The following is a 25003-nucleotide window of genomic DNA, read 5'->3' on the forward strand; positions in this document are numbered from 1 at the left end:
CCAAGGCTGGAGTTGAACCCGGATCCCTGGAGCTGTGAGACAGTAGTGCTAATCACTGGCATCGTGCCGCCCATCACGCGTGTTCCAGCACATCTCAGCTTCTCATGCGTGTGCGTGTCTCAGTGTGCATGCGCGCGGGTGTCAGTCTGCGCATGTTTGTGTTTAAGAATTCCCTAATGGCATACCTAAAGTTGCCTGGTAGTTTTGAATTTGCAGGGCAGCACGGTGGCACAGTGGTTAGCATTGCTGCCTATGGCGCTGAGGACCCGGGTTCGAATCCCGGCCCTGGGTCACTGTCCGTGTTGAGTTTGCACATTCTCCCCGTGTCTGCGTTGGTTTCACTCCCACAACCCAAAGATGTGCAAAGTAGGTAGATTGGCCAAGCTAAATTGCCCCTTAATTGGAAAAACTTATTGCGTACTCTAAATTTATAAAAAAAAGTTCCCTAGTTTTCATCCCGCTGTTTAATTTAAAACCAGATTCTAGGTTTGTTGTTGTTTCCTTTACAGGCTGGAACGTTTCCAGTTTCTCAAATGCTCTTCCTCTTTAACAAAAAAGGAAAGGAGGACCTTCATTGACGTGGTGCTTTTCACGCCGTTGGGATGTTCCAACGTGCTTTCCCGCCATTGAAGCACTGAGTTTAAAAAAAATTAATTCTTGGGATGTGGACGTCGCAAACAAAGCCAGCATTTATTGCCTGTCCCAAATTGCCCTCGAACTGAAATTAAAATCGCTTATTGTCACAAGTAGGCTTCAAATGAAGTTACTGTGAAAATGAGTGACCTTTTTAAAAGAGTCAGCCACATTGCTGTGGACCTGGAGTCACACGTCAGCCAGACCGGGTAAGGACGGCAGATTTCCTTCCCTGAGGGGCATTAGTGAACCAATTGGGTTTTTACAACAATCGTTTCATGATCATCGTTAGACTTTTAAAAAAAAATATAAATTTAGAATTCCCAATATTTTTTTGTCCAATTAAGGGGCAATTTAGCGTGGCCAATCCTACCCTGCACATCTATGGGTTGTGGGGGTGAAACCCACGCAGACACGGGGAGAATGTGCAAACTCCACACGGACAGTGACCCAGGGCCGGGACTCGAACCCGGGTCCTCAGCGCCGCAGTCCCAGTGCTAACCACCGTGCCACCCCCTTGTTAGAATTTCAATTCCAAATTTTTATCGCATTCAAATTTCACCATCTGCCCTTTTGGGATTCGAACCCCAGGACCCCAGAGCATTACCCACCTCCCATAGTCACGTCTGTAATGTGGGAAGCAGGGGATGCAGCTTGTGCACAGACACCCGCACACAGCAGTGTGATCGTGACCAGATAATCGTGCGAGGCTTGCCGGAATCGTCTGGCTCCGGCCAATATTGTTTAAAAAAAGCACTCACGTGCTCGCCAATCTGCTTTACTGAAATCTGTAATCGCGCTGAATCCGACTGTCCCTGTGAATTTGTGTGTGAATGAGGTGCAATTGTCGATGAATATTTAGCAAAATGATAAATTTAATAAGTGGCTTTAAGGTTCAAGTTTAAAAAAAAAAAAACTTTTTCTCCGGCTCACTGAGATGCAGAATAATGTTTATGGTGAGGCCAGGTTGTGAAGTGATTGATGTCTCTGTGTCTGGTTTGTGCGTCATTTCAAAAAGACGAGTTGCAAGGTTGCCTCATAGGAAGCATAAACGATTGCATAAATCATCCTGTGTCGGTGTGTGATAACTCTATCAGCCTGTGCACACAGCCTGCCCATGCAGCACCCTCTCTCAAACCCCGCGCACTCGCTCTCAAATGTTCAGGTTGAAATATCTTACATTTATTCAGAGCGCTGAGCGGTTGCGAAAGTGATAAAGATTGGAAAGCCGGGATACTGGGGCTGCAGTCGGACTATGTCCGTCTATCGCTGGCGTCTGGCAGCCATACAGCCGACGAGGGCATCCACATATGCATGTAAGCAGCTTTTGGATTTGCTCAAATGCCCCTGCTGGGAGACCGCAGCACCCTGGGCTTTAGAATTGAGAGGAATGCAAGTGCACCCTTGGGCGAACAGCAGAGTCGAGGATCTCTGCTCACAGCGGCAGAGATCTTCCATTTTTCTTCATTATTATCAAAGCTGCTTCCCTTGTGTCAAGCACGGTCCTATCCACAAACGATGTGTCTGTTAGCTGTTGCCATGCTCCGCTGAGCACCCAAACTGGTTATTGAGAGGTGCACAAGAACAACAGAGGGTGATGTTTTACTTCTCCTTTCTTCCTCCCCCTTCCCCACCTCCCTCTCTCCCTGACCCATCCAACCACAACTCCCTCCCCCTCGGCCCTCTGAGTCCCTCGACCACAACTGGTTCAGTAATAGTGCACTCGTTTATCTTTAAATGCAGGGAGAGATGATGCTGTGGTTATAATGTCGCTGGGGTAGCAATCATGGGCTAATGCGTGGCAGACATCGGTTCCAATCCCACCGTGGCAGCTGGTGGACTTCAAACTCAATTAATAAATCTGGAATATAGAATATAGAACATACAGTGCAGAAGGAGGCCATTCGGCCTATCGAGTCTGCACCGACCCACCTAAGCCCTTCCTCACCATTTTGGTCACCAAGGACAATTTAGCATGGCCAATCCACCTAACCTGCACGTCTTTGGACTGTGGGAGGAAACCATGGCACCCGGAAGAAACTCGCGCAGACACGGGGGGGAACGTGCAGACTCCGCACAGACAGTGACCCAGCGGAGAATTGAACCTGGGACCCTGGCGCTGTGAAGCCACAGTGCTAATCCCTTGTGCTACGGTGCTGCCCTATATAAGAAGAGGGGGAGGGCATTCAGCCCCTCGAGCCTACTCTGCCATTTACTAAGACCATGGCTGATCTAACTCTTAAGTCCACTTTCCTGCTGTTCAAGGCTCTCGTCCCTCACAGCTTCCTGGGATAGAGAATGCCAAAGATTCACCGCTCCGAGAATAAATCCTTCTTCAAATCTACCTTAAATGAGCGCCCCCTTATTCTGTAACTCTGCCTTCTGATACCACGCTCTCCCATGAGTGGAAACATCCTACCAACATGTACCCTGTCTGACCCCTTCAGAATGTTACATGTTTCAATCATATCACCTCTCATTCCTCTGAATTCCAAGAAGCTCAGACCCAACCTGTTTAATCTTTCCTCATATGGCAATCCCTCCATTCCCGGGATCATCCGAGTAAACCTCCTCTGGTCGGCCTCCAATGATATATCTTTCCTTAAATAAGGGGGCCAATAATGTACACAGAATCCTAAATGTAGCCACACTCGTACCTTGTACAGTTGCAGCAACACCATATACTCCAGCTCCCGAGAGGTAAGAGCCAGAATTCCATTTGCCTTCCCTATTACCATCTACCTCTGTATGCTCGCTTTCTGGGTTTCAGGAACAAGGACCCCTCCATGGGCAGCACGGTGCCCTAGTGGTTAGCACTGCTGCTTCACGGCGCTGAGGTCCCAGGTTCGATCCCGGCTCTGGGCCACTGCCCGTGTGGAGTTTGCACATTCTCCCCGTGTTTGCGTGGGTTTCGTCCCCACAACCTAAAGATGTGCAGGGTAGGTGGATTGGCCACGCTATATTACCCCTTAATTTGGAAAAAATGAATTGGATACTCTAAATTTAAAAAAGTAAATAAATAAAATAAGAAAAATAAAATTTAAAAAAACAAACAACGACCTCCAAGTCCCTCTGTGTGCTACACCTTTCTGCAGTCTCTCTCTATTTCAGTAATAATCATCCACCCCATTCTTCCGAAATGAACAACCTCACATTTTCTCGTGTTTAATTCCATTTGCTAATTTTCTGCCCACTCACTTAACCTGTCAGTTTCTCTCTCTGAACTGTTTATAGCCTCCTCACAAAGGTGGCCGGGAAGGCATGTTGTATTAACTGCAAATGTGGCCACAGTACTCTCTGTTCCTTCCTCCAAATGATTAATCTGTGCTGTGAAGAGCTGCGGTCCCATCACCGATCCCTGTGGCACTGCACTGGTTAATGCTTTCCAACCTGAGAAAGGCCCCCTTATCAATACTCACCGCGTCCTGCTAGTTAGTCAGCTCTCTATCCATGCCAGAATATTACCTCCAACACCGTGCCTATCTTGTGTATAGAATTTCCTAGAATCATAGAATTTACAGTGAAGAAGGAGGCCATTTGGCCCATCGAGTATGCACTGGCTATTGGAAAGAGCACCCTACCTATCCCCACACCTCCACCCTAACCCCACACCTCCACCCTAACCCCACACCTCCGCCCTATCCCCACACCTCCACCCTATCCCCGCACCTCCGCCCTATCCCCGCACCTCCGCCCTATCCCCGCACCTCCACCCTAACCCCACACCTCCACCCTATCCCCACACCTCCACCCTATCCCCACACCTCCGCCCTATCCCCGCACCTCCGCCCTATCCCCACACCTCCACCCTATCCCCACACCTCCGCCCTATCCCCGCACCTCCGCCCTATCCCCGCACCTCCGCCCTATCCCCGCACCTCCGCCCTATCCCCGCACCTCCGCCCTATCCCCGCACCTCCGCCCTATCCCCGCACCTCCGCCCTATCCCCGCACCTCCGCCCTATCCCCGCACCTCCGCCCTATCCCCGCACCTCCGCCCTATCCCCGCACCTCCACCCTATCCCCACACCTCCACCCTATACCCACACCTCCACCCTATCCCCGCACCTCCGCCCTATCCCCGCACCTCCGCCCTATCCCCGCACCTCCGCCCTATCCCCGCACCTCCGCCCTATCCCCGCACCTCCGCCCTATCCCCGCACCTCCGCCCTATCCCCGCACCTCCGCCCTATCCCCGCACCTCCGCCCTATCCCCGCACCTCCGCCCTATCCCCGCACCTCCGCCCTATCCCCGCACCTCCGCCCTATACCCACACCTCCACCCTATACCCACACCTCCACCCTATCCCTCCGCCCTATCCCCGCACCTCCACCCTATCCCCGCACCTCCACCCTATCCCCACACCTCCGCCCTATCCCCACACCTCCACCCTATCCCTCCGCCCTATCCCCGCACCTCCACCCTATCCCCGCACCTCCACCCTATCCCCGCACCTCCACCCTATCCCCGCACCTCCACCCTATCCCCGCACCTCCACCCTATCCCCGCACCTCCACCCTATCCCCGCACCTCCACCCTATCCCCGCACCTCCACCCTATCCCCGCACCTCCACCCTATCCCCGCACCTCCACCCTATCCCCGCACCTCCACCCTATCCCCGTAACCCCACCTAACGTTTTGGGACACCAAGGGCAATTTATCATGGGCAATCCACCTAACCTGCACATCTTTGGACTGTGGGAGGAAACCGGAGCACCCGGAGGAAACCCATGCAGACACGGGGAGGACGTGCAGACTCCGCACGGACACGGTATTCGAACCTGGGACCCTGGAGCTGTGAAGCAGCTGTGCTACCATGTTGCCCTATAGTAGCCTTTTGTGTGGCACCTTCTCAAATGCATTTTGAAAATCCAAATATACATCATCGACTCATTCTCCTCTATCTACTCGGCTGATATCTCCTTAAAGAACTCTAGTAAATTAGTCAGACATGATTTCCCCTTCATGAAACCATGCTGACGCTGCTTGATCAGATTATGACTTTCCAAATGCACTGCTATTATCTCCTTAATAATTGATTGTAATACTTTTCCAATAACCACTGGCCTATAGTTTCCTGCATTTTCTCTCCTTCCCTTTTTGAACAAGGATGCTACATTGGCAGATTTTCAATCCTTTGGCCCAGTTCTAGAATCCAAGGATTTTTGGAAAATGGCTACCACGATCTCTGTAGCTACCTCCTTTAAGACCCTGGGGTGCAAAGCATCGGATCCAGGGGACCTTTAACCCCATTTGTTTGCCTAAAATGAATTATCTGATGATTCATCGAATCATGATTGTGAGTGTCTTTAATTCCTCCTCCGTATTTTTTACTATTTCTGGGATGCCTGTTGTGTCGTCTACAGGAAAGACCGATGCAATATGTCGATGTAACTCCTCTGCCCTTTCTGCGTTCCCCATAATTACTTCTCCACCTTCCTTCTCTAGAGGGCCAATGCTTTTTACTTCTCCCTTCCTTTGCACTTAAATAAAAAAACCTCTTAGTGTCTGTTTTTATGTTTCTCACTCACCTGCCCTCCTAGTTTATTTTCTCCTTCCTGTTTTTTTTTGTAGCCCATCTTTGCTGCATTCTGAATCCTTCCCAGTCCTCTGGTCTACCATTGACTTTTGTCATGATGTGGAGATGTCGGCGTTGGACTGGGGTGGGCACAGTAAGAAGTCTGACAACGGCAGGTTAAAGTCCAGCAGGTTTGTTTGGAATCACTAGCTTTCGGAGCGCAGCTCCTTCATCAGGTGACTCACCTGATGAAGGAGCTACTCTCCGAAAGCTAGTGCTTCCAAATGAACTTTTGTAATCGTAGATGCTTCCGCTTTCTACTTAATACCCTCCTTAATTTCCTTGGTGGCTTGTGGTAGGTTCTTCCTCCCCTTAAGAGTCTTTCCTCCTCGTTGGGATGTATTTGTGCTGGGGGGTCATTAATTATCTCCAACGGTGTGCAGGTTGGGTGGATTGGCCATGCTGAATTGCTCCTTAGTGCCCAAAGGTTAGGTGGAGTTACGGGGGTAGGGCCTGGGTAGGGTGCTCTTTCGGAGGGTTGGTGGAGACTCGATGGGCTGAACGGCCGCCTTCTGAACTGATTCTGTGATCTCTGTAACTCATGCCTGCCACTGCTCCTGTTCTATGTGACCACTCCACTGTGGCCAATTCCGTTCTCGTCTCCACATAATTCCCCTTTAAGTTCAACACTGATATTCCCGTTCCAGTTTTCTCTCACTCAAGCTGAATGCTTAATTCCACCATGCTGTGATCACTACTTCCTAGGGGATCCTTAACCTTGAGATCATTTATTTAAACTACCACGGGGTGCTCCGGTTTCCTCCCACGGTCCAAGGATGTGCGGGTTGGGTGGATTGGCCATGCTAAATTGCCCTAAAAAGTAAAGTTAAGGGGGGGGGGGGGGGGGGGGGTTGTTGGGTTACGGGTATAGGGTGGATACGTGGGTTTGAGTAGGGTGATCATTGCTCGGCACAACATCGAGGGCCGAAGGGCCTGTTCTGTGCTGTACTGTTCTATGTTCTATGTTACCAGATTCAAAATAGCCTGATCCAGAGTTGGTTCCAGAGCACATTGCTCCAAGAAACTCCCCTGAATGCACTCTTTATGAATTCATTCTCTTGGCTGCTGTTTCCAATTTGGTTAGCCCAATCTATATGAAAATTAACGTCGCCCATGGTTAATGCCGTGTTCCTTTTACATGCATTTATCATTTCTTGATTTGACTCTTTCCTGCAATGTGGCTACTTTTCAGGGGCTTAAACAAAACTCTGACCCTTTCCTTCCTTGTCACTTCCACGAAAACCGGCTCCTCATCCTCTGAGCCTAGATTGTCTCTCAGAGCTTTACTTATTTTCTCTCTCATTAACAGAGCTACCCCATCGCCTTTTCCTTTCCACCTGTCCTTTCCAAAATGCAAATAACCCTGAACGTTGATTTGATGTCCTTGAGATCAAGGTTCAGTAATGGCCATTAGATCATACCCATTTAACGCTATTTGTGCCATGAACTCCGTTACCTTGTTTTATGCTCCACACATTAAGAGACAGAATTTTGTTTTTTATACAACACTTTTCCTTACATTCCTAGGGGCATTAGAGCTGCTGTTTGTTTTTGCCTTTTATTCCCATGCCTTCCTCTTTTGCTTTCACTTTTTCTGCCTTTTGTTTCTAACCCAGTTTCCATCTCCTTTAACTCGCTGCTCAGGTATCCCCCGCCCTGCCATACCTGTTTAAAGCCTCCCTCACAGCACTCGCAAACACCTCTGAAAAGATATTGGCCATGTTCCTGTTTGGGTGTAACCCATCCAGTTTGTACAAGTCTCAATGGCTCGGCAATCTGAAGCACATTGTCCGAAACACCCCTCTAGCCACGCCTTCATCCTACCTGTCCTCCTATTTCTCCTCTTACTAGCTGCTTAATTTATCACCTAACTCCCTGTGCTTATCTTTCAGGACCTCATGCCTGTTTTAAAAACTGTCATTGGTCCCAATGTGTACCACGACTGCTGGCTGTTCATCCCCTCCCCCTCCAAAATGTTCTGCAGTCGTTCTATGATACCCTGGTCCCTATAGCGCCAGGGAGGTTATCCTGGAATCACTTTTGTGGCCACAGAAATGGCTATCTGTTCCCCTTACAATTAAATCCCTTTTCTTTTTCCTCTTCGCCTGCGCAGTTGAACCACCCATGGTGTTACCTGGCATTCACTGCATTCTCCAGAGCAGTCATTACCCCGACAGTGCCCCAAACAATGTATCTGATTCAGAGGACGAGCGCCCCAGGGGACTCCTGGACTACCTGCTGACCTCTATTCTACCTGCCAGTCACCCATTCCCTTTCTGCCTATGCAGATCTAGCCTGGGGTGTGACCACCTCTTTAAATGTTCAATCCACAAAAGTCTCAGCCTGACGGCTGCTCCAGAGCGACTCCAGCCTCCACTTGAGCCCCGATACATGGATTGTCAGTAGCTGCAGCTGCACACGTGTTCATCCTGGACACTAGAGGTGTCCCTGGTCTCCCACATAGCACAGGAGGAGCATTCCACATGACCAAGCTGTCCTGCCGTGACTTGCCCTTCGATCACACCCCTTACTACTTCCATATTGAGAATAGTAATAACACTGAGGGCCTTCTGGTTCTGCTGACTCTGCAACAACAGTCCTTACCTGTATTCTTGCTATGCTATCAAACAGTAGAATAGGCACTCGCCAGTTCCTGCTTACCAGTTTGTAGGTTCCCCAGACTGTTTTGTTGATATGTTGACTGCAGGACTGCATAAAGCTGATCTCCGTAATGGGGACCATGACAACTATTACTGATTGTTGTAAAAATCCATCTGGTTCACTAAACGTCCTTTTGGGAAGGAGATCTGCCATCCTTAACCCGGTCGGGCCTATATGTGACTCCAGACCCACAGCAACATGGTTGACTCTGAACTTCCCCTTGAAATGGTCCATCGATTGGGGGAGTTATGGGAACAAATGCTGGCCTTGCCACATCCCATGAGCCAATAGAACAAAACACAGTCCTGACAAATTCACCAGCGGCAGGCACTTAAAGATCAGGTCGAAATCTCTCCTGCTGCGTTGGACCTCTGCCGGCGTGACTGTGGCAGTGGTGGGGGAGCAGTCAACTGAACTGGCGAGAGGGGAGTTATGCTGCCTATGACATAACCAGCTGTGGGTGCCGGATACTACACTCCATTTGCGCGTGCGGAAACTCTGAAGGGCTCCAAGAAATGTCCGGTCCCTCCCACCACAATATCTCTTCCATTTTTCTGATTTCAGTAAACTCTGGAGGTCAGACGATTTCCTCCGGTCTGCGAATGATGACCCCATGGCTGACTGTCCCTCCGAGCGGTCTCTCTTCCACCTCTAACACCAGCAACGCCAGGTAACTGCAAGTCTTGGACATCTTTGCTAGTTTCCATAATTTTGGTGCTGTTTTGCTCACTGCTTTAGGGATTTGTAGCTCGCAATTTTATTTGACTATTTTTAATTCAACGTGAGCTTAAACGGTACAGCGGGAAACTGAGCCAGCAATTGCAGTTGTTAAAAGTTCAAATCCCACTCTGGCGAGCTGAGTGATAGTCAATCCAATGAATCTTTAAGAGCTGGCATCAGAACATCAAAGTCGCTGACCTGTCATAACAGGGGTCACTATTCCTCAGCTAATATCCCTATTATATTATCGCTTGTCAGACTTGCGAAGCACAAATTGGCGGTCACACCTCCAGCATTCATTTATTCATTTATTCATTTATTCATTTATTTATTTATATTTTTTTAAATTTAGTGTCCAATCACTTTTTTTCTAATTAAGGGGCAATTTAGCGAGGCCAATCCACCTACCCTGCACATCTTTGGGTTGTGGGGGTGAGACCCACGCAGACACGGGGAGAATGTGCAAACTCCACACGGACAGTGACCCAGAGCCGGGATTGAACCTGGGACCTCGGCGCCATGAGGCAGCAGTGCTAACTACCCCACCACCGTGCGGCCCACATTTACAACGGTAAACAACAAAGTATTTCATTGGCTGCAGAGTGCTGTGGGCAGTCCTGAGGTTTTGCAAGGTACTATTTAAATGAAAGATAGCCTTTGCTATCCATCCATTGCTTGGCTCCAATTCTCCATTAGTCGCTCAACTCTTAATATCCCCTGAAGTGGCCTTTTATAGTAATAATCTTTATTGTCACAAGTAGGCTTACATTAACACTGCAATGAAGTTACTGTGATAAGCCCCTAGTCGCCACATTATGGCGTCTGTTCGGGTACACAGAGGGAGAATTCAGAATCCACCTAAAAGCAAATCTTTCAGGACTTGTGGGAGAAAATCGGCACACCCGGAGGAAACTCATGCAGACACGGGGAGAACTTGCAGACTCTGCACAGACAGTGACCCAGCCGGGAGTCGAACCGGGTACCCTGGAGCTGTGAAGCCACAGTATTAACCACTGTGGCACCGTGCTGCCTGGTTGCTGCTTCTCGGAGATGGGCAATTAATACACTGCGCCAGCTTTGCTCACATCCTTAAGAACGCAGGTGTTTGCTTTTGAAGCTATTTTGGCTTGGATATTTTGCCAGCTTCATTTCCAAGCGTCAAATTTTTATCATTCAGCATGATGTACGCCTGAAATGAGTCATTACATCAAGATGTGGTACAATTTAAGGTGTTGATTCGACTAATTGGTGTAGATAAGTTGGGTTGTTGTTGGACTCAGCAGAAATTTGAAAGATGTTTAGGAGGGTGGCCCATTCTCCGTTCACACTCCGGAACGATGGACAGCATTCTTAGTGATTTCTGCTAACGGTTTGTCGCTTGCTTTCAAGGTGTAAATGCTGCGCGGCGTTCTACCCACTGAGTTGCACACACCTAGGGCATTGGAGGCTGGGAGTGCTCTCCCTTGAGAAGATTGAGTGGAGATTTGATAGAGAGGTTCAAAATCATGAGGGTCTGGACAGAGGAGAGGTGGGAGAAACTGTTTCCTTGCTGGAAGGATCGAGAAACAGACGGCACTGATTTAAGGCATAAGAACCAAACGCGACCCGAAGAACAACCTTTTTAACGCGGCGAGTGGTTAGGATCTGGAGGACTCTGCCTGAGAGTGATGTGCGCAAATTCAACACGGCCTTCAAAAGAGAATAGGATAATTTTCTGAAAAGCAAATAAATTTGTCGGGTTGCAGGTTAAAGGTGGGGGAGTGGAGCCAGCTTAGTTGCTCTCGCAGAGAGCCGGCACGGTTGTGATGGGCTGAATAGTCTCCTGCGTTGCTGCCGTCGTTGACTGCCCCTCTATTTGAAGGATGATGTCGACTCGGGACCATGGATTTGTGCCTTGGGTCGTCTTGTTGTTGAGCAGGCCGGGCAGATCTGTACACAATTGAACAGGGTGTCCCCCGAGGCAGTGAGAACCGGAGTTCAGGATCTGCTTTCTTTTCTTTCCTTCTCTGCTGCTGCTCGTCTCAGCATTACGACGCTGTGACTCTACAAGCATGATGGACAAGTTGTCACCATAATAATAAGAATCTTTATTGTCACAACTAGGCTTACATTAATATGCCATGAAGTCACTGTGAAAATCTCCTCGTCGCCACATTCCAGCGCCTGTTCGGGTACACAGAGGGAGAATTCTATGTCCAATTCACGTAAGAAGCATGTCTTTCGGGACTTGTGGGAGGAAACCGGAGCACCCGGAGGAAACACAAGCAGACACTGGGAGAACGTGCAGACTCCGCACAGACAGTGACCCAAGCCAGGAATCGAACCTGAGACCCTGGCGCTGTGAAGCAACAGTGCTAACCACTGTGCTACCGTGTTGCTATTCTGAACGAATGGTAACAAGCCCCTCCTGTCATTGGTATAAACGCCTCTTGCTTCAAGGAGAGCTTCAGAGTCGCTTTGAAGCATTTTCTTTGTCCTCCCCAAGAACGTTGGCCATCTGAGAGTTGAGAGGACTGGACCTAATAGGGGGACACAGTTTTTGGTCATCCGGTGTGGGAAGTTGATTTTGCAGGAGTTTTGACCGGATATTTGTGGAGCTGGCTTCAAGAAGGACACTAGAATTTGCCCAATGGTCCTCCGAACAGATCCTGAGGATGTGGTGAAGGCGTAGCCAATGGAATTTCTCGCTCGTTCTTATGTGCGACTGACACGCAGTCCAAGTATCACTGTGTTACTGGAAAATGGTGATGATGGGGCTTTTGTTGACTTGTGGAGGTCCTTATTGCCAAACACTCGCTGCTGTTTGTAGAAGGCTGAGCTGGTGGGGCTGTTGAATCTCATCGCTGATGGTGGCCGATTGAGAGAGGTGGCTGCCAAGGTATGGGAAGTGCTCGACACATCCCAGTGGAACTCCAACATGGATTGGCCTGACAAAGACCAGGAAAAATGTCAAGAGTGACAGGTATTCCCGGAACCTGATCGATGCTGGAGTTCTTCTCTGATTTTGCCTGAGACCCAGCAAAAGCCTGCCAGCATTCACTGGCTAGGTGCTTGCCTGAGGAATGGCCACTTGGGTGGTGGGATGTTGAGGTAGTCAGGGTTGGGGCTGTACGGTGATGGTGGAGGAATTTCTGTGTAACTGTATCCCAGAAAGTCACCAACTCTTTCACACCCCTAAACAATGCTATCAGAAATCTAAATTAACAAGAAATGTCGGCAAGCAATGATCAGATAAGAATTCAGAACTTGGGGTTTAAAGTGTTGGCCTTGTCCTGCCATGTTTCGGACATCTTTCTGGCCTTGACTCCACCTGTTTGCAAAGATTAGAACGCTGCTGCGTAACTGAGATTGGCATCATTTGGGTCTATCTTAATTGGTCAAGTGGTTTAAAAATTGGCTCTTTGAAAATCAAGTTTTGTCTGTATCAAAGTTCAGGATTTGTGACGTTCGATTGATGTGTTAGATCCAGTACTTTTGGGCAGCATGGCGGTGCAGTGGTTAGCACTGCTGCCTCATGGCGCCGAGGGCCCGGGTTCGATCCCGCCGCTGTAATGTTCTATGTTCTCGGCTTACATGAGGCATTTGATAAGCTTCCCGATGGTCGGCTCATGAAGGAAGTAAGGAGGTGTGGGATAGAGGGGAATTTGGCCAATTGGATAAGTAACTGGCTATCACATAGAAGACAGAGGGTGGTGGTGGATTGAAAATGTTCAGACTGGAGCCCAGTTACCAGCGGTGTACCACAGGGATCAGTGCTGGGTCCTCTGCTATTTGCGATTTTTATCAATGGCTTGGAGGAGGGGGCTGAAGGGTGGGTCAGTAAATTTGCTGATGACACCAAGATTGGTGGAGTAGTGGATGAGGTGGAGGGCTGTTGTAGGCTGCAAAGAGACATTGATAGGATGCAGAGCTGGGCCGAAAAATGGCAGATGGAGTTTAACCCTGATAAGTGTGAGGTGATTCATTTTGGTAGGACAAATTTGAATGCGGATTACTGGGTTAATGGCAGGGTTCTGAGGAATGTGGAGGAACAGAGAGATCTTGGAGTTCATGTCCACAGATCTCTGAAGGTTGCCACTCAGTGGATAGAGCCGTGAAGAAGGCCTATAGTGTGTTAGCGTTTATTAACAGGGGGCTTGAGTTTAAGAGCCGTGGGGTTATGCTGCAACTGTACAGGGCCCTGGTGAGACCACATTTAGAGTAATGTGTGCAGTTCTGGTCACCTCATTATAGGAAGGATGTGGAAGCATTGGAAAGGGTGCAAAGGAGCTTTACCAGGATGCTGCCTGGTTTGGAGGGTAGGTCTTATGAGCAAAGGTTGAGGGAGCTCGGGCTTTTCTCATTGGAGCGGAGGAGGATGAGAGGCGACTTAATAGAGGTTTATAAGATGATGAGGGGGATAGATTGAGTGGACGTTCAGAGACTATTTCCTCGGGTGGACGTAGCTATTACAAGGGGGCATAACTATAAGATTCGGGGTGGGAGATATAGGAGGGATGTTAGAGGTAGGTTCTTTACTCGGAGAGTGGTTAGAATGTGGAATGGACTGCCTGCTGTGATAGTGGAGTCGGACACTTTAGGAACTTTCAAGCGGTTATTGGATAGGCACATGGAGCAGACCAGAATGACGGAGTGGGATAGCTTGATCTTGGTTTCGGACAGTGCTCGGCACAATGAAGGGCCTGTTCTGTGCTGTACTGTTCTATGTTCTATTAACACTGCACTGAAGTTCCTGTGTAAAATCTGATGTGCAGGGTAGATGGGTTGGCCAGGTTAAACTGCCCCTTAATTCAAAAAAAGAATTGGGTAGTCTAAATCTATAAAAAAAAACAGATCCAGTATTTTTATGCTGAGAAATTTAGTTTGTCTCGTCGTGGAGATGGAGGGTATAGTCTTGTTTTTAGTTGGTCTTCAGTCAGTCGAAATTGTCTCTTCACTGTAGCCTTTTAAAGAAAATATAAGATGAGTGAGGATTGGGGGTTCATTTCCTAAATCTTTAAAGGTGGCAGGACAAGTTAGTACGCCTGTTTTTAAAGTTTTGTAAATGGAGTATGAAAGCAAGGAAAATCTGATTGACGTTTATAAATCGGAGGTTAGACCTCAACTGAAGTAAAATGCCTCATTCTGGGCACCACAGTTCAGGAAGGATGGTAATATATTCGCAGGCGACATTTTCTGGGATGGTACCAGGAATGAGAGATTTCACAGAATCATAAGAGCTTCACTTTGGCCCATTCTGTGCCAGCCATCAAGCACCATTTTCCCAATTTAATCCCGTTTTCCAGCACTTGGCCCATGGCCTTGTATGCAACAGTATTTTAAGTGCACTTTTAAATCAAATGTTGTGAGGGTTCCTGCCTCTCTCTACCACCTTTCAGGCAGTGAAATTCCCACCACATTCTGGGCGAAATCATTTTTCATCCCATCTCCTCTAAACATCCTGCTGCTCTTAAATCAATGTCCCCTGGTCATTGACCCCTTCCGCTAAGGGGAAACATTCCTTCCTACCCACTATATCTGTGCCTCTCATGATTTCCCGCACATCCCTCGGCTCCAAGGAAAACGGCCCCAGCCAATCCAGTCTCTCTCGGTGGCTGAAACGCACTAGCCCAGGCTACATCCTGGTGAATCTCCTCTGCACCCTCTCGCGTGCAGTCACATCTTTCCTACAGTGAGGCCTTTCGTGGTGAGGCGACAGAAGCTGAGCTTGATCTCCTTTGGACATGGAAGGCTAAGGGGAGATTTTAACCAGTGTTCAAGATTTGTAACAATGGGCAGAAGATTAGGGAGATGAGAATTGTTTCACTGTGTGTTGTGATTCGGAATGCGCTGCCTTCGCGCTGCAAGCAGATTTAATAGAAACGTCCTGAAGCAAAATTGGGTATCTGCTCGCAAAAGGAAAAAGAAATATAGAGCTATTGAGGAAAGAGCTGAACCAATTGGATAGCACTTTCAAGCAGTTGACATAGGGATGATGGGTTGAATGGCCCCCCCCATGTCCAGTTGGATTTTATGAAACTGTTCTCAAATTTTCGAAATTCCTCCAAATTATAGTCTAAATTTTTCATATTATTAATATTATAATATTCTAGTATGTGGGGTGGCACAGTGGTTAGCATTGCTGCCTCACAGCGCCAGGGACCCGGGTCCAATTCCGACCTCGGGTGACTGCCTGTGTGGAGTTGGCATAAAAAAAGTCGCCATAGTCCCCAGATGACCATAGGCTGCTTTCCCCTTTGAGAAGGCGAGCTGACTGGTGGTGATTTAACCTGAGGATCACCAGACCTCGGGCGAGGGGCAAGGTTGAGAAGGCGGGGCCTTCATGGACAACCGCAGCCGGTACGGGAATTGAACCTTTGCTGCTGGCCTCGCTCTGCATCAAACCAGCCACCCAGCCAACTGAGCTAAACCGGCTCCCTGGATCTTCCATAGTCACCCCGTGTCGAGGGTTTCCTCCGGGTGCTGTGGTTTCCTTCCACAGTCCAAAGATGTGCAGGTTAGGTGGATTGGACATGCTAAATTGTCCGTTTATGTCCAATGGTTAGGTGGGGTTGCAGAGGAGTGAACCGAGGGAGGGCAGTCTTCCTGTGGGTGGGTGCAGACTCGATGGGCTGAAAGGCCTCCTTCTGCACTGAAAAGTGGCATTTGGTTACATCATTCCTTCTTTTAGTTTTGTTCCAACTAGAATTTATTTTAAAATGTTATTGCTCTTTTTTTATGGATGACTGGTCAGCTCTCAACGGTGGCTCGGAGGCTGAACCAGAGCCATAACTTTTTAAAGTGTAATGCGTTGCAGAAAGATCAATTTGTTCCAAGAGTGATAATATGAGAAAAGAGGGCTTAAGTTATTTTATAAACAAACTTTATTAAAAGAAAAGAAAATATTTAATCTTTTAAACTTCAACCCTAACAATAGCAGGTTACATGCAGTTTCTTAACCTTAACACGCTAGTTCCGATTAGACAACACTAACAGAACATGCAACTCTCATGTCACTTTGACAGGCAGACAAAGGCAATGCTTGCATTTACAAAGCAATTTTTCTTCTGGCGGGGACCCTCATTCTGAACCCTTTTTCCAAAGCCTGCTTTGGTGGCAACTTTCATGACTGCATTGGTTGATTTCCAAAGCCTGTAACTATTCAAAACAGCACTCCCTCTCTCTCGCTGTCTCGCTAACTCTGGGGTGTCCGGTCTTGAACCCATCAGCATTATCTTGCCTTCTTTATTGCCCACTCCCGTTTATGAAAAAGAACAGAGCCATGCTACTGATACGCAACTAACTTCCCATTGACGGGCAAAGAGGCCATCAGACTCTAATGGGCTAATAGCTGGTCAGACAGGAGTGTCCCGAAGAACAATGGATCTGGGGCATCATGTGTATACCCACTAACGAGTTGAAGTCTGACTGGGACAATGTAACTCAGCCAGGAATGGGCATTTCCCTCTGACTCTGTGCTGGTAGGTCTTTTTCCCCCTCAGACTGTTTAACCCCTAAATTGCCTGCTACATTAGGGTCTAATTTTTGGACTCAATTTCCTAATATTGCCCTTGCGTAGCACTCGTGCACAACTGCAGGCTGAAAGAAGTGTTGGCTTGAATGAGAATTGAGATTATATTTGCCTGTTTTAACTTCAGATATCTTGCTAAAAGCTGTACTGTTGAGGGATGAATCGGTCCAAGGTGTAATGTTACTGTCAGTTTTAGTGTAACCTCCCCTTGTCCCAAAGTTGACAGATTATATCTCCGAAGAAAGTTCTGATTTTGTTAGCTGGTGAAATAGAATAATTGCCTCGTTTTAACCAGTGAGCACAATGCTGGTTGGCTGCTCTTCCTTGTTGTGTTTAGCTACGCAATTTGGTGCAATGAATATTTAACTCCAATCGTTTCAGAATAACTCCTGTTACCGCAGCGAATTCTGGGCTTGTGCTGCAGATTACTGGGAGCGATGGAGTGAAGCCTCAGTTAAGAGCGGTGGACTCAAATATGTCGGAATCATATCCGAATTGGCGGGGGAGAACTCCAGCGCCATTCTGGAAGGGTGGGCAAAGCTGCACAGAATGGCCTCCATAATCTCGATGTTTTGTGATGCCTCATGAAAAGCATTACATTAATTTTTCCGCACCCGAATGCTTTAATGCTCTTGCGATATGTTAATACCAGACTACTGTCGATGCATTCCGTTGTCCCATTAAAAAAAAATAATAGGTCAAAAGTTGAAGTCCATTAATGTTCCGTGAGTCAGTCAGTATTGGACTGAACCTTTGACCCTGGCTGTCAAAACTGGACAATATGGACTTTGTCCTCAAAATGTTGGGAAGCCATTTTGAGTCTTGTTTCATGGTGGATGGTCATTTTGAGTTCAATTACTCTTCCTCTTGTGGGGCATTCTAGAACGAGAGGTCATTGTCTTGGGATCAGAGGTAGCAAATTTAAAACGGAGTTGAGGAGAAACTACTTCTCCCAAAGGGTTGTGAATCTGTGGAATTTGTTACCCCACAGTGTGCTGGTTGCTGGGACAGTGAGGAAATTTAAGGAGGATGTTAGACAGATTTTTAATTTGTAATGGGGTGAAGGGTTATGGAGAACGGGCAGAACGGTGGAGTTGAGGCCCGGATGAGATCAGCCATGACCGAATGGCGGAGCAGACTCGATGGGCCAAATGGCCTAATTCTGCTCCGATTTCTTATGAACTTATTGATGAAAAATGAAATGAAAATCGCTTATTGTCACGAGTAGGCTTCAATGAAGTTACTGTGAAAAGCCCCTAGTCGCCACATTCCGGCGCCTGTCCGGGGAGGCTGGTACGGGAATCGAACCGTGCTGCTGGCCTGCTTGGTCTGCTTTAAAAGCCAGTGATTTGGCCGAGTGAGCTAAACCAGTGGTGGTTAGAGCATCCGTCTGTTTCTGGATAGCGTTAACATGATCATTTTTGGATCATTTCTCTATATTTTTCCTTTGTTGTCCATGGCTGTTTGCTGCCATCATCATTTAATTTCTGTGTGGGCTGTCTCTGCATTGTGTCTTTTTCCCAAGGTCGCAACTCCTATTCTTGATTGGCAGGTAGTGTGCAGGGTTTCTGCAGTGTTCCTTCTGTCGCTTACCCAGCTGTGATGGCCGTGAAGCTTGCCAGCTTGTAAGGGAAGCAGCATTTCGCCGACGACCAAGTCTGGGTTCTGCATACCCAACCATCTGCTTCAAATCCCTGCCCCCTTGTGCTTGAGCAAGCGTCCTCTCCTCGAACCCCTCCTTTATAATGCCTGGGAATTTTAGTGTGCAGGAATTTTCCGCTTGATCGATAAAATCCGTGTATCGCAGTTTTGCCGCTGCTCTGTCTGAGAGCTGTTTTAAGTCGCATTTATCGTATTTGAGTTAAGTTGCAGTCTTTTCCGTGAGATGGCCCACACAGCCTCTCCCCATACCAGGCTGGGGAGGCCATGTGGGGATCAGGAATTAATTGCGAAGCCGCTTGCTAACTTTTGGGTCACGGCCAAGAACGTTACTGATGCTGTCGCTCATTCGGATGTTGTTAAAATAGCTGACCTGTCGCCAGTAGCAAATTCATTGGCTAATGCCCCCCCCCCCCCAAAAAAGTACTAAGCTGGCCGCTGTGTCCACCTGATGTCTGTACAATATGCTCAGCATGATTTGGAATGCACCATCAGTTGGGGCTGGGTCTCTGTCTCACTCTCTCTAATTCCCTTCTCCAAATCCTTTTCCACTTCCCCCTCTCCTTAAAGCCATGGGAAATACAAACAGAAAGTACTGGATAAACTCCAGTCTGACATCGCCTGTGGCGAGAGAAACCCAGTTAACGTTTCAAGTCTAATACAATAATAATCCTTTATTGTCACAAGTATGAAGCTACTGTGAAAAGCCCCGAGTTGCCACATTCAGGCGCCTGTTCGGGTAAGCTGGTACGGGAATTGAACCCACACTGCTGGCCTTGTTCGGCTTTACAAACCAGGTGATGAGCCCACTGAGCTAAACCAGCCCTATATGACTCGTCACCAGAACAGTTTTCTGTTTCTTTCTCCACAGATGCATGCAGACCTGCTGGGTTTTTACTTCAGATTCCCCAGCACCCGTTTTAATTTGCTCTTTGACCAAATATTTGCTCACCTCTCTCAAGTCAATGTTTAACTTGGCATCTGTTTTTCCCCAACACCTCTTTGTGATGTGCCCGAGACGCCCTTGCACGTTAACGATGAGATACGCACGTATGTTAACTATCGTGATAGAAGGGGCAGCATGGTGGCGCAGTGGTTAGCACTGCTGTCTCACGGTGCCAAGGTCCCAGGTTCGATCCCGGCTCTGGGTCACTGTCCGTGTGGAGTTTACACATTCTCCCTGTGTTTGCGTGGGTTTTACCCCCACAACCCAAAGATGAGCAGTGTCGGTGGATTGGCCACGCTAAATTGCCCCTTAATTGGAAAAAATGAATTGGGTACACTAAATTTTTTTTTAAAACTATCGTGATAGGAATGTGTGTTTTTGACGCACGCCTTTGTGCTTTTCCCTGTTGAGTAAGCAGATTGTGGGTTCAAGTCCTTCACTGAAGGCGTAAGCACATTCTAAGGCTGGCATTTCAGCCAAACTGAGGGAGTGCTGCACTGTTGGAAGTACCTCTTTGTTGATGAGACACTAAATCAAGGTCTTGTTTTCCCCTTCAGGTGGTCATAGAAGGTCACATCCACCGTTTGAAGAAGAGCAACGCAGTTCTCCCTGGTGTCCCGGCTAAGGATTCGCCCCCTCGACCGACATCACCAAAACCAGATCATTGATTTCATCGCTGCTGTGAGAGCTTAAACTGCTTTTCCTACGTTAGAGCTAACAACGGCGCTTCAAATGTTTTCCAGTGGCTGTGAAGCACTTTGGGGACATCCCGAGGTCATGAAATGTGCTGTGTGAATGTCATTCCTTATTGTTCCTTTGTCAATTTGCTAATGTGACCTGTAAACCAGCCCCTGCCCTTTACCATTGCATGTGTGAAAGTGTCGCTGCCATGAAGATAGTGCTTGGTGTGCCTTTGAAGCTGGGAAACCAGGCACTTGTGTAATTACTGTAGCTCAGAGCTACAAAGGCTCTTGTTACACTATCCAGTGATTAATTCATAGATACCTCTTTGTGGTTTCCATGTAATTTCAGGATTAATTCTACCTGTGGCAAGCTTTGCTTTATATATCCCCCCCAGTGTTTTACCTGTTCTTGTAATTTCCTAATAAGGTTATTGCATTTCTAGTTCATGTGAACTCCCCAAATTCTGGGTTTCTTAGTTCCCCTGGCTTATGATGCCTTCTGAGCTTTGTTGAATTGTACTTGAATGTCAGCCAAACACTAAACCGGTGTCTGTCCAAAACTCAAGTCTGTGGCGTTCAAAAGTTTAAAAACTATTATTGTGATCTTATTGAAACATGCACGATCCTGAGGGGTTTGATACATTAGATACCAGGATGTTGATTCCACTCGTAAGAAACTAGAACCAGGGGACAGGGTTTAGGAATAAAATGTGTACTGTTTGAGCAGAGAATTTATTCTCTCTCTCAAAGGGTGTGGAATTCCCTCTCCAGCCAGCATTGGAGATTGGGCCATCAAATTTCTTCAAGGCAGAGTTAATTGGATTTTTGATGGGCAAGGGTGTCAAGGATCAGAGGGGCAGATAGGAAAGTGGAATTGACAGAACCAGGTCGGCCATGATCGTATTAAAAGGCGGTGCAGGCTGAAAGGGCTGAATGACCTATGTTGCTAAACCTTGCTGTTTGGATCAGCAATTTTCAATTTCACCTCGCCCTCTTCCCACGGAACCTTCCCATTCGATAGCAGAAGGTGCAGCCCCCCACCTACCTCCAACCTGCTCACCATCCAAGGGCCTAAACACACTTTTCAGGTGAGACAGTGCTTCACGTTCACCTCATCCAATCTGGTCTATTGCATTCACTGCTCCCAGTGTGGTCTACTTTACATTGAAATGAAAATGAAAATCGCTTATTGTCACGAGTCGGCTTCAATAAAGTTACTGTGAAAAGTCCCCAGTCGCCACATTCCGGCGCCTGTTCGGGGAGGCTGGTACGGGAATTGAACCGTGCTGCTGGCCTGCCTTGGTCTGCTTTGAAAGCCAGTGATTTAGCCCAGTGTGCTAAACCAGCCCCATTTAATTGGAGAGATTAAATGCAGACTGGGGTGACCGCTTTGCAGAACACCTCCGGTTCGTCCACAAGCAGGACCCAGACCTCCCTGTCGCTGCCATTTCAACTCACCGTCCTGCTCCCGCACCCACATGTCCGTCCTTGGCCTGCTGCAATGTTCCAGTGAAGCCCAGCGCAAACTGGAGGAACAGCACCTCGTCTTCTGATTAGGCACGTTGCAGCCGTCCGGACTTACCATTGAGTTCAACAACTTCAGATTGTGCACTCTGTCCTCCACCTGCATCCCATTTTTATTTCTATCAATGTATTTTCACTTAGTTCATCGATCCGTTTTACCCTCACTGTTTTCTCTATTCCCCCACTAGGGCCACCTGTTCCCTGTTCCAGGTGTCCTTTGCCACACTGCTTACCCCTGTTCTGCCATTAGCACGTTCTGATCTCCATGTGTAGCCGCCAGCACCCTTCTTAGTCATTATCTCCACCATTTACATTCCCTTCGTCATTTTGTCAACAACACAGTTGTCAGTCTTCACCTCTCGCTGCCGCTCTTACCAGCCCCACTGCTCCTGGCCCCCGCTATAGTAGAAACCTGTCCTCTCTAGCTTTGATAAAGGGTCATCCACACTCGAAACGTCGCTCCGTTCATTCTTCACAGATACAGGCAGCCCTGCTGAGATTGTCCAGCATTTTCTGCTTTTGTTTCAGAGTCCAGCATCCGCAGTAATTTGCTTCCATCTTCGAGTTCTGAAGACTGTTTTAGGAAATACTTTACTCCCAATCTGTCCCTTCCCATTCAATTCTAAAACGTGTCACTCGAGCCATTTGAGAATCCACCCGTCCGTGGGACAGATGACTTTCACTGTGAAGCTCTCACAGCTGAGAGGATAGGCTGTTTAATTTTGTTGAAGGATATTGAAAGGCCAGTATTCTCCACTCTAGATCATACAAAACATTGGTTCGGCTGCAGCTAGTGTATTGTGTTTAAAAAGGATGTGATACATTATAAAAAGGATGTGATAGCCTCTGGAAAGGGTGCAGAAGGGATTTACCAGGATGTTGCCTGGGCTGGAGAGTTTGTTATGAAGAGAGATTGGATCGACTGGGCTTGTTTTCCTTGGAGCAGAGGAGACTGAGGGGAAGGGACACAATTGAGATATATAAAATTATGAGGGGCATAAATAGAGTAGACAGGAAGAAACTTTTCCCCTTGGTGGAGGGGTCAATAACCTAGGCCATAGATTTAAGGTAAGGGGAAGGAGGTTTAGAGGGGATGTGAGGAAAAACCTTTTCACCCAGGGGGAGTCTGGAACTCGCGGCTGAAAGGGTGGTGGAGGCAGAGACCCTCGCAGCATTTCAGAAGTATTTGGATGTGCACCTGCGATGCTAAGGCGTACAAGGCTGGAAAGCACGGTAGCATGGTGGTTAGCATAAATGCTTCACAGCTCCAGGGTCCCAGGTTCGATTCCCGGCTGGGTCATTGTCTGTGCGGAGTCTGCACATCCTCCCCGTGTGTGCGTGGGTTTCCTCCGGGTGCTCCGGTTTCTTCCCACAGTCCAAAGATGTGCGGGTTAGGTGGATTGGCTATGTTAAATTGCCCGTAGTGTCCTAAAAAGTAAGGTTAAGGGGGGGGGGTTGTTGGGTTACGGGTATAGGGTGGATACGTGGGTTTGAGTAGGGTGATCATTGCTCGGCACAACATCGAGGGCCGAAGGGCCTGTTCTATGCTGTACTGTTCTATCTATCTAAAATGGGATTAGAATGGTTAGGTGGTTGTGACTGGTGGAGACGCGATGGGCCGCAGGGCCTTTTCTGTGCTGTAGACCTCTGACTCTAGAGCATTGTGACATGGTCACTGCTGTAAAATGAATGTGGCTCAAACAAAAAATGCTTAGGTTCGCACACTGGAAATTGGGCAGATAGGTCTGTTACCAGAAAGCTGTTCGCGCCTGTTCCCCGATTTGACTGACAATGGAAATTGGAGGTTAGAAAATTATTTTGTGCTCTGCTACATGCATTTCATCATCCTAAGGTATTGCTCTGTAACTGGCTGTGGCATCTCCAGCTGTTTTCGAGAAAGGAAACGTACACACCTTCATGGCATCGGGCTACAGTGTTACGTATGGTTAGGTTTTAATCATTTGCGAGCACAGTTAACAAATCACTGGAAAGGTGGAAACAGCAGCAAGTCTGAGATGCTCCCACTTAATTTGTTTGAACGCCTGGCCACAATCTTTAAACATACTGGGATAAATCCATGTTGGTGTGAAATCACGGAGTTGTTTGAAGTGGAGTACAAACGAGAGTGGATATTGGAGGATTTTTATATCCAGTCTACAGATTCAAAGTAATTGTGCAGAAATCTCCCCCCATATTAATCAGCAATGTAAATAGGATAGGAATTCAGCAGAGGAATAAATTGGAATCATTAGATAAGTTGAATTGATAGTGGTCATTATCTAATCCAGTACTACTCGGGGGTTATCTGTATTCAAACACGTTTTTCTCTGCAGTTTTAAACAGCGCAGATAACGCTGTTGCTTTATCCTGTGGGTGTCAGCGATGGCTCTTACCTCTGAATCAGAAGGTTGGGGTTTGAGCCCTGAGATTTGAGCAGGGGGTCGAGGCTAGAATTGCAGCGAGTGCAGTGGTGAGGGAGTGTCGCACTGTTGAACGTGCTTGCTTTTGTATCTGCCCTGTCAGGTGGAGGTCAGAAGAGCCAAGGGGGTTTCTTCCAGTGTCCTGTGCTCTTGACACCCAAAATAATTCATCGCACATTGTCGTTTGTGGGAACAACAAGTTCTTCCTGAGTTCTGGGCCCAAAGGCAGGCTCTTTGCCAAATGTTTGCGGAGTTTAGGAAAATTGCCGCAATTTATTTTCTTACAGGTGGGGCCAAACTTTTCTTCAGCTGGAACGGGGTTAACCCCATGCTGTTGGTGTTGTCAGATCGACGTGCTAGCCATCTAGCCAGCTGAGCTAACGCACCCCTCCTCCTGTGGAAACCTACTGCAGGCAAATTGGTTGCCACATCGTCGGCCTTACAATAGTGACTACAGTTCAAAGATACTTCATTGGCGTTAAAGTGCTTTGTGATTCACTGAGGTTGTGCAAGTTGCTATATAAATGCAGATATTTTGCTGTAGGTCAGGTGAGGATGACCAGGTGTGACTGCCTGTTTTACTGTTCGATGAAGAAGCCTTTCATTTCTCTCTCTTAGAATCGTAGAATCACTACAGGGGGCAGAAGGGGGCTATTCGGCCCATTGA

At 47.8% G+C, this 25003-nt stretch overlaps 1 protein-coding gene across 8 annotated transcripts in view; it reads left to right on the forward strand.

Moving 5' to 3' along the window:
* Positions 1-25003, forward strand: part of LOC119956760 (casein kinase I-like) — a 205235-nt gene that overhangs the window by 20173 nt on the left and 160059 nt on the right. For 6 of the 8 annotated variants that reach the window (XM_038784128.1, XM_038784126.1, XM_038784131.1 and 3 more), the window contains exons 2-3: positions 9439-9544; positions 20267-20390. The gene's annotated coding sequence lies outside the window, so the exon portion shown is untranslated. The remainder of the gene's footprint in view (positions 1-9438; positions 9545-20266; positions 20391-25003) is intronic. The other 2 variants (XM_038784129.1, XM_038784130.1) reach the window with 1 other exon arrangement.

The sequence above is a fragment of the Scyliorhinus canicula genome, chromosome 24 (genome assembly GCF_902713615.1).
Source record: "Scyliorhinus canicula chromosome 24, sScyCan1.1, whole genome shotgun sequence".
NCBI classification, from domain to species: Eukaryota; Metazoa; Chordata; class Chondrichthyes; order Carcharhiniformes; family Scyliorhinidae; genus Scyliorhinus; species Scyliorhinus canicula.